At 41.5% G+C, this 9,357-nt stretch overlaps 1 long non-coding RNA gene across 1 annotated transcript in view; it reads left to right on the plus strand.

The window, feature by feature from the left end:
- The window catches only part of LOC106733214 (uncharacterized), a 34,548-nt gene extending 29,856 nt beyond the window's left edge, over positions 1 to 4,692 (plus strand). Inside the window, exons 3-4 of the long non-coding RNA XR_001369392.2 lie at positions 1,200 to 1,289; positions 3,480 to 4,692. This is a non-coding gene — a long non-coding RNA (uncharacterized LOC106733214). The remainder of the gene's footprint in view (positions 1 to 1,199; positions 1,290 to 3,479) is intronic.
- Positions 4,693 to 9,357: the final 4,665 nt, after the last annotated feature.

The following is a 9,357-nucleotide window of genomic DNA, read 5'->3' on the forward strand; positions in this document are numbered from 1 at the left end:
GGGGGGATGGTCACGCCGCAATCCCTTCTCCTCCATTCTCCTCTCGGGATCATGGGCACGCACGCACATGCGCCCGGCGTGAGTTTTAAGCCACCGGGTCCGGGACGCGAACCGCGGTCGACTACGTGGGAGTCCAGCGACATAGCCATTACGCTAACTGCTGGTTCCCCGTTATTGTATTCTTGATGCTGGTAAATGGCACCACCGTTCTGAGGGTTGCTCAAGCCAGAAACAGGACACTGGCCATCATTCTTCTGTTTCCTTTCTTCAGTCAACCAGTCTTCAAGTCCTACCATTTCTTCTTCCGTTCACCTCGACTGCCCTAGTTTTTACTATCATCTACAGCCTCCCAACAAGTCTCTTCCTTCAGTTTCATTTCCTTCTAGTTCATTCCTCACTTCGAAGACAGACTCAGAACACATGGCCAGTGCTGTCTTTTCCCTGTCTGGAATTCCATCCTACCCCCTTCACAGAACTCGCAGTTCCCTCCCACGGGTTGGCTGCTCCAGCGTCCCCTCGTCTAGCATGCTGTACGTCTAGCCATGCTGAACTTCTCTCAGGCCCCAGAAAGTGCTACCCTTTGTTGTCTTTGGCCCATGGAACAGGGTGTCATTCTTGCTCTCTGGGTGCTAATCTCAATTTAGATATTCTTTTCTTCTGTAAGTCCTTTTTGTCTGCATTTTCGCTTCTGTTTCGTTTTAAACAGCAGGAAAGTACCTTCTACTCCTTTTGCAATACATTTGTAACCTGCAGTTGTAACCCTTGATTTGCTTTTCTGTCTTGCCCCAATACATCTAGCTCTGTGGAGGCAAGAGTTAAGTCTGTTTTGTTCATTGTTGATGTTCCCTCAGATTCGTTGGCCTGATTTCAAATTCCAGGTAATGGAATCATAAAGTATGCATTTTGTATGTGTGTGTGTGGCTTCTTTTACTAAACATCATGAAAAGTGTTCTTTTTCATTGCTATACTTATTACATTGTACAAACATGTTATACTTCATTCATTCTATTGTCAAAGGACATTTCACTTGCTTTACATTTAGAGTATTATGAATATTCTTGGATACTGGTTTTGGTAGCAATAAGCACTCATTTCTGTTGTTTTGGGATACTTGTCTATTTTTTGCTGGGGAGAAGGTACATGTAAGCTCTGAGGCTAGATTATAAGAGACACCTCTACTTCTGGACTGTTCACTCTAGGAGATCCGGTCACTATGTTGTAAGATCTTCAGAAAGCCTCGTGGGGAAGTCCATTTGGTGAGAGACTGAGGCCTTCTACCCTATAACCATGTGAGTGAACCATTTTGGAAGCAGATCCTCCAGATCTGGTCAAGCTTTCAGATGGCTGTATCCCTGGATGATGGCTTGACTGCCACCTTGTGATTTATCCTGAGCCAGAACCACCCCCATAATCAGCTCCCAGATTCTTGACTCTCAGAAACAGCGTGAGATAATAAATTTATTTTTTCAAGTTAGTCAGTTTAATTAGTTATACAGAAATTGGTAACCAATGCAGACTCCTCACAGGAACTTGGAAGAGATCCCTGCAAGTGAGAGGAGGCCCTGACATTTAAGCGTTATGATAAATTGACCTCTGCCTGTGTTAATGGCCAGGTGTATTAGATTATTGTAGCAGAAATAGCTCTTTTCCATCACAACTTGTCCTATCTTCCACCAAGCTATAACTAGGCCATGCCTGTCCAGCCATGGGCCACGTTGCCCAGTCGTCTGCAACTGTTTCATGTGGGTAAGAACTTTCTAATAAAAGGTGAACAAGATATGTCCCATTCTGCACCGTGTTTTCAAGAGACTGGGCCTTCTGCTCCTCCTCGCCTTCTCACAGGCCATGATGGTGATAAACAGAGTGATCTTGGAAGCCACATATTGAAGATAACAGAAACTTGGTCTGGCCAAGTCTTTGAATGACTTCACAGATCAGAGATTCGATTCTTCCAGTCTGGGACACCTGCCCTGGACCATTTTGTGAGAGAAAAATAAGTTTCTAGTATGTTTGAATAGTTATTGTTTAAAGTCTGTGTATTAAGATAGGCTAGCCAGGATTAGCAGCTGTGGTGTGGCAGTAACACAACTGTGCCCACATGGGAAAGGTCCTAAGTTCAAGTCCTGAAGCCTCCCTGAGTCTGCCAGGCACCCATGCCCATAATCTAGGCTGGACCAGACTGGGGGTGGATTGTGGTGTGCGGAACTTGTTGGGAGTTCCTCTCTCTGTCTCTCTCTCTCTTGCGCTCTATTTCATGAAAGAACAAAGAAAACAAGAAAATAAATAAACTTTTTAAAATAGGCTGATCACAGTTATGTTCTTCAAAATTTAGGTACTTAATCTATTCCCCAGAAGCTAGTTCTAATTTATTTTTTCATTTATTTGTTAATTTATAAAGATTTTTGGGGGGCTCTTGCCCTAAAGTGTGTCCACTCACCCGAGAGAGACAGAGAGAGGAAAAATGAGAAATCACCCCCCCCCCAGTGAGAATGGTCATGCTGCAATTCCTTCTCTGTCCTCTTCCTGGGATTCTCAGCACACATGCATGCACGTATACCTGGCATGAGTTTTTGAGCTGTTTGGTCCAGGACTCAAACCATGATAGGCCACGTGAGAGTCCAGCACCTTAACTACCACACCACGTGCTGGCCCCTAAATTACTAACTTTTTATCGTGTAAATTTGTAAACATACAGAAGCAGAGGAAATTGTATAACAAAGACTCGTGTACCTATTAATCAGTTCCAGAATTGATGCTATGGACCATTCTATGTCCTATGAAAATATGTCATTTCCTACATATACAAGGCCATTTCTATTTCATTGTTACCCTTTTCCCCCTCTGTTCCTTTCTGGATTATTTTAAAGGAAATCTCAGGATCTGAAACATTATATAATTTCTTATGAGAAATTTTAAATGTGTAAGGATCTACTTTTCCTAAAATCCAGTGCTTTTTGGTGACCTGGGTGCTTTTTGTGTCACTGTGGGACATCAAATACCCGTTGCTTGACAACACATGATGAGACAGTGAGAGCGGCAAGGTGAAGCTCGCCTGTTGGTGTGAGCGATCTCAACAGTATTTTAGAATCTACACTCACCTCATTCAAACTGGAAGCTTGAGCTTCTACAGGGACCCAGTGGTGGTGGGCAGGCTGAGGTTGAAGTGACCAGCATGAAAGGCCATGTGGAATGGTGGGTATGGTTCAGAACCGAAGTCAGATAAACCTAGGTCATCTGGTGGCATGCCTTCAACCACTAATTACTCAAATCTTCCCATTGCCTATCTGCCTGTCTGGGTGACTATAATAAAACCAGCTAGGATTTTTTAAATTATAAACTTTATGTGACTATCAGTTTCTGTCATGGAAGTAAATGTAAGTTTTTAATTCTTATTTCCTCTAGAGTAACATTTATAGTCACTTAAGCTACAGGAATCTATTATAATCTGTGTTAACAGTGGGAGTCATTATTTTCTCCAGGTAGTTTTTGGATATGAATCAACACCACCATCTGTGAAAGGAAAAAGGACACCGCAATTTGTATATTCCCAAACATCTTTTATCTGAGAAAATTGGACAGCACCATAGTGAGTTCCTGGAGGGGAAAGGGCAAATAAAATGTTATCTGAATTTTTCCCTGAATTTTTTTCAGCTTCTCCCCATTCACGGATGGCCGGATTTTTACCCTGACAGTTCTGGGTGAAATCTGGCTCAAGGAGAGGAAGCAGACACCACATTTCTAGATTTTAGTGTTTTCCCTTCACATAGAGAAGCGTCTTTTTCTGGATTACCGAGCTCAATGCCAACTGGGTCATGGCATTGGGCAAGGTTGGGGGTGACAGGGAAAGGGGCAAGGCAGGCTGTTTGCTCAGTGCCTGCTCCACAGCGCTGAGCTCCTGCTGTCTTCCTTCACCCTCACTCTAGTCTCTGATTTTCCCTCTCGGTCCTTTGTACCTATTTTCTTGGCTCATTTATGACATTTTAGTAACACCGTCATGGAACTATTTTTACAAAGGAAGTGTACAATAATTAATGTGAAAAATAAGTAATTTTTTTTCTTCTACTGAATCTGCATGAAATATTTCTCCTTCCTGGTTTCTGTATTTAATCACATTCTAAGTACTGATTGCTAAATCCTCTTGCTTTTTAACCTGTTAGATTAAAATGTAATTAAGATTAATTTAGATTAAAATGGAGAGTTTTCATATACCCTTAGGCCCCAACAGGTGTGATCTTTAAAAATTTCTCCAAATTCTATTCCCTGCACAAATTAAGAACCATTGCTTTTTTTTCTTTCTTTCCTTTTTGGATTTCGAGATCATAGGGGATATTTGATCATTTCAAATCATGACACATTATGCAAGGCTCATTCAGCATCCCTTTCTCTTAATACCATTTTATGATATTGCCACTCCCATTACCACTGCCCTCAAGAACCATGGTTCTCATGTATTGGCTGAGTATCTTCTCTTTGTACGTGTTCTTGTAAAATGTGTGTTGTTCTTCTCGGTGCATGGATTTTTGTACGTGTTCTTGTAAAATGTGTGTTGTTCTTCTCGGTGCATGGATTTTTGTGCGTGTTCTTGTAAAATGTGTGTTGTTCTTACCAGTGCATGGATTTACCGATTATGAGAATCAAATTGGGTTATGCAGCCCCCAGTTTGTTACACAGCCTTCTTTTTTCTAACCTAGAAAAATTAAGATTTTTTTAAAGAATTATTTTTTATATTTAAAATTTATTATTATTATTGTAATAGTATTTAATTTGCTATAGGGCATGTATTCTCACCAGAGAGAGACGGAGAGAGATTGAGAGAGAGGGAAAGTGAGAAAGCAAACCTCCAGGTCTGGGAGTGGCCATGAGGGAGTCCAGTGCCTTAACCACCACGCCACCTGCTCGCCCCCAAAAGTAATAGCTTTTATAGTAGAGCATTTGAGGTTCACAGAAAAATTGAGTGGAAAGTATGGAAAGGTCCTGTATACATCTTCCCCCCATTTTTTTTTTAAGAGAGAAATCTTTTGCTATAGGGCATGTGTGCTCACCAGAGAGACAGAGAGAAAGCAAGAAATCACCCCTCCACCCAGGGGGAGATCGCCATGCTACAATCCCTTCTCTTCCATTCTCCTCTCAGGATTCCAGGCATGCACAACACACATGCTTGGCATGAGTTTTAAGCCACCGGATCCGAACTCAAACCATGGTCAACTATGTGGGAATCCAACGATATAACCATTATGTCATCTGCTGGTCCATCCCCCAATTTTTCCTACTCTTAACATTTTGCATTAATGTGGTAACTTTGTTGTATGGACAAAAATATATGAATCTGTATTTATATATTATTATTAACTAAAGTCTGTAGTTTACACTAGAGTTCGCTGTGTTGTTCACCTCTACAGGTTTTGACAAATGTTTACTGTATCTACCCTAGAATATCATATGAAATAGTTTTACTGCCCTAAAAAGCTCCTGTGGGACCAGCAGATGGTGCAGCTGTTATACTACTGGATTCCCACATGGTGCACTGAAGTTAAAGTCTTGGACCTGGTAGCTTGAAAATCACACCAGGCATATGTGCATGTATACTCAAGATCCTGAGAGGAAAATGGAGAAGGGATTGCAGCATGACCAGCCTCCCTGGGGCTGGAGGGGGGGTGATTTCTAACTTTCCCTCTTATTGTCTCTGTCTCTCTCCAGCAAGTGCATGCACCCTAAGGCAACAACTTCTCAAAAAAAAAAAAATAGCACTGGATTTCCACATGGCCAACCAGGGCTTGAGTCCTGGACCCAGTAGCTTGAGTTCCAGACCCAGTGGCTTGAAAATCATGCCAGGCACATGTATGTGCAGTGCCCAAAATCCCGAGAGGAGAATGGAAGAGAAGGGATTGTGTCATAGCCATTCTCCTGGGAGGGCGTTATTTCTCAATTTCCCTCTCTCTGTCTCTCTCTGATGAGTGCATACACCCTATGGGGGTAAAAAAATCCCTTGCACTGCTCTTATACATCTCTCCTCTCCTCCCAAACCCTTGGCAACCACTGATCATTTCAATATTTTCGTAGTTTTGCCTTTTTCAGAATGTCATAGGGTTGGAATCACATGGTATATAACCTTTTTAGATTTGTTTTTTTTATTCGGTAATATGTATTTTAGGTTCCTCTATGTTTTTTCTTTCGTTTTATAAAGGTTATATATTTCTTTCTTCCACAAAACAGAGAAACAGAGAGAGAGAGAGAACAAGAAACAGACATTCTCAATAGAATACTCACACCAGATCCACGAGCAGCCTTAGCCTACAGGATCATGAGACACGTGTGCACTCAGCATGGGCAGAGAGACCTTGAGGTGCGAACTCTAGATATTCTCAGATGGCTTTAGCATGATGGAGCATTTGGATGAGCACTGCTCCACCTTGGCTTGCTCTCCAAGTAATTTTGTATCTTTATAGCTCATTTCTTTTTATGTTGGGTAATAGTCCATTGTCTGGATGGACCACAGTTTGTTTACCCAGTCACTTATCGAAGGATATCTTGGTTTCTTCCAAGTTTTGGCAGTTATAAATAAAGCTACCATCAGCATTCTCATGCAGACTTTTGCATGAACATGTTTTCAACTCATTTGGGTAAATACCAAGGAGGGCCATTGCTGGGTCATATGGCAAGAGTGTGTTTAGCTTTGTAAGAAATGGCCAGTCTATTTTTCAAAGTGGCTGTACCATTTTACGTTCCCACCAACAGTGAATGAGAGTTTCTGTTGCTTCACATCCTCTCTAGCATTTAGTGTTGTTGGTCTTTAGATTGTGGCTAATTCTTATTTTTATTTTTTTTGTAATTTGCAACAGGGTGTGTGTATTTGACAGAGAGAATGAAAAATCCCCCCCCCCTGCCAATGAGGGACAGTCATTCCACAATTCTCTCTACTCTCTTTCTCCATCTTTTGGGATTTTGGGCTCACACACACACACATACCTGGGGTGTTTTTCAAGCCACTGGGTCCAGAACTCGAACTGCACCATCAGGCCATGTAGGATCCAGTCACCTTACCCACCACACCGCCAGCTGGTCTGGATTTTAGCCATTCTAATAGGTACATAGTGGTATCTTGTTTTAATTTGCATTTCTCTAATAACATAGGACACTGAGCATCCTTTCATATGCTTATTTGCCATCTGTATATTTTCTTTGGAGAAATGTCTGTTCAGATCTTTTGTCATTTTTTCAATTGAGTGCTTGTTTTCTTAATGTTGATTTTGAGTCCTTTGTATAATTTACATACAAGTTCTTTATCAGATATGCGTTTTGCAAATATTTTCTCCCAGTCTGTGGCTTGTTCTTTTTTTTTTTTTTAATTCTCTTAATGGTGTCTTTCACAGAGCAGAAATGTTTGTATTTGAATGAAGCCTTACCTTTCGATATTTTCTTTCATGAATTGTATTTTTGATGGTATATCTAAAAGTCACTGTGAACCCAAAATTGCATAGATTTTCTTCCACATTATTTCATAACAATTTTATAGTTTTGCATTTTACATTTGGACCTATGATCTATTTAATTTTCAGCTTTTTTTTTTTTTTTTGGAGAGGTTTTTCGCTATAGGGCGCGTGCGCTCGCCAGACAGACAGAGAGAGACATAGAGACAGAAAGCGAGAAATCACCCCCCAGGGGGAATGGTCACGCCGCAATCCCTTCTCCTCCATTCTCCTCTCAGGATCTTGGGCACGTACGCACACGCACCCGGCGTGAGTTTTAAGCCACCAGGTCCGGGACTCGAACCGCGGTCGACTACATGGGAGTCCAGTGACATAGCCATTACGCTAACTGCTGGTTCCCAATTTTCAACTTTTTCATGAGATTTTATGGTATTATGCTTTTAAGATCCATCCATTTTCCCATGTGTACATTTCATCTGTGGTTTAATTACTCTATGTCTATCTCTTTGATATGCATCTGCGAGTTTACCTGTCTGCTTTCTGTGTGACAGAATCCTAGCTTGCCCCCAATGTCTCGTCACCACAAATAATGCCACAATAAATATCCTGGTACCTGTTCCCTAATGGACCTATATAAAAATTCTTTAGATCCATAATCAAGTTTGGACTAACTGGGCCATGGAATATACTCAGTTGAACTAAGGAGGGACAGGTTGCGCTCCAGCATGGTTGCACCATTCTGCACTCCTGCCTATAGCTTCACATTCCTCCTGTATTAGAAAGCATTATCTTGCTTCCTGATTTTTGCCAGTCTAATAGTTGTAAAATACCCCATGGTTATTTAAATTTGTATTTCTATAATGACCATTGATTTGTTACAGTTTGAGTTCTGATACGGGCAATTTTAACATTGTAAACATGCATTGATTCTGATAATTACTAAATTAATTTCCCTTTCAGAAGTACAGAACTCACTAGGGACCAGCGGGTTGTGTGGAGGCTAAGGCGCTGGACACTCCCACATGGCCAACCACAGTTCAAGTCCTAGACCTGGTGGCTTTCTTTGTCTATCTCTTTCTACTCTGTGTGTGTGTCTCTCTCTGGTCAAATTAAAAATAAATTAATAAGTAAATAAAGTTAAATAAATAATTTTAAAAACTGTAAAAGAAGCATAGAACTCACTCTAGGGTTGGGCCTGTAATCTAGTGGTTAGAGAAGCCAGATCCCACATGGCCAACTGTGCTTTGATACCCAGCCACGACAGCTTGAAAAATATGCCCAACATGTGTGTATGTATGCCAAAAATACTGACAAGATGAAGAAATGGAAGACAACGGATTGTAGCGTGACCATGCTTCATTGGGGGGTGCTTTACAATCCCCCTCCTCTGTCTTATTTGCTCTCTCTCACTCTGTCCACACAAACCCTCTGGCAGTTAAAAAAAATCACTCTATTATTACAAAAGCCTCTAGATGATATAACATAAAATTGAAATAACCTGAATAGTCTTTTCTTGTTTAAAAAGTAAAATGATGAAAAATAAATACCTCGGATTTACTCTATGAATAAATATAGAAAGAAGAGGGACCAGCAGGTGGCATGGTGGTTAAGGCACTGGACACTCCCACATGGCCAACTGCAGTTCAAGTCCTGGACCTGGTGGCTTGCTCTTTCACTTTCTCTCTCTCTCTCTGTGTCTCTCTCTGATCAAATTAAAAATAAATGAATGAGGGAACCAGCAGTTAGTGTGATGGCTATGTCGCTGGACTCCCACGTAGTCGACTGCCGTTCGCATCCAGGACCCGGTGGCTTAAAACTCACGCCGGGTGCGTGTGCGTGCATGCCCAAGATCCTGAGAGGAGAATGGAGGAGAAGGGATTGAGGCATGACCATCCCCCATGGGGGGTGATTTCTCTCGCTTTCTGTCTCT

Source organism: Tupaia chinensis, unplaced genomic scaffold, assembly GCF_000334495.1.
Source record: "Tupaia chinensis unplaced genomic scaffold, TupChi_1.0 Scaffold141305_1, whole genome shotgun sequence".
NCBI classification, from domain to species: Eukaryota; Metazoa; Chordata; class Mammalia; order Scandentia; family Tupaiidae; genus Tupaia; species Tupaia belangeri.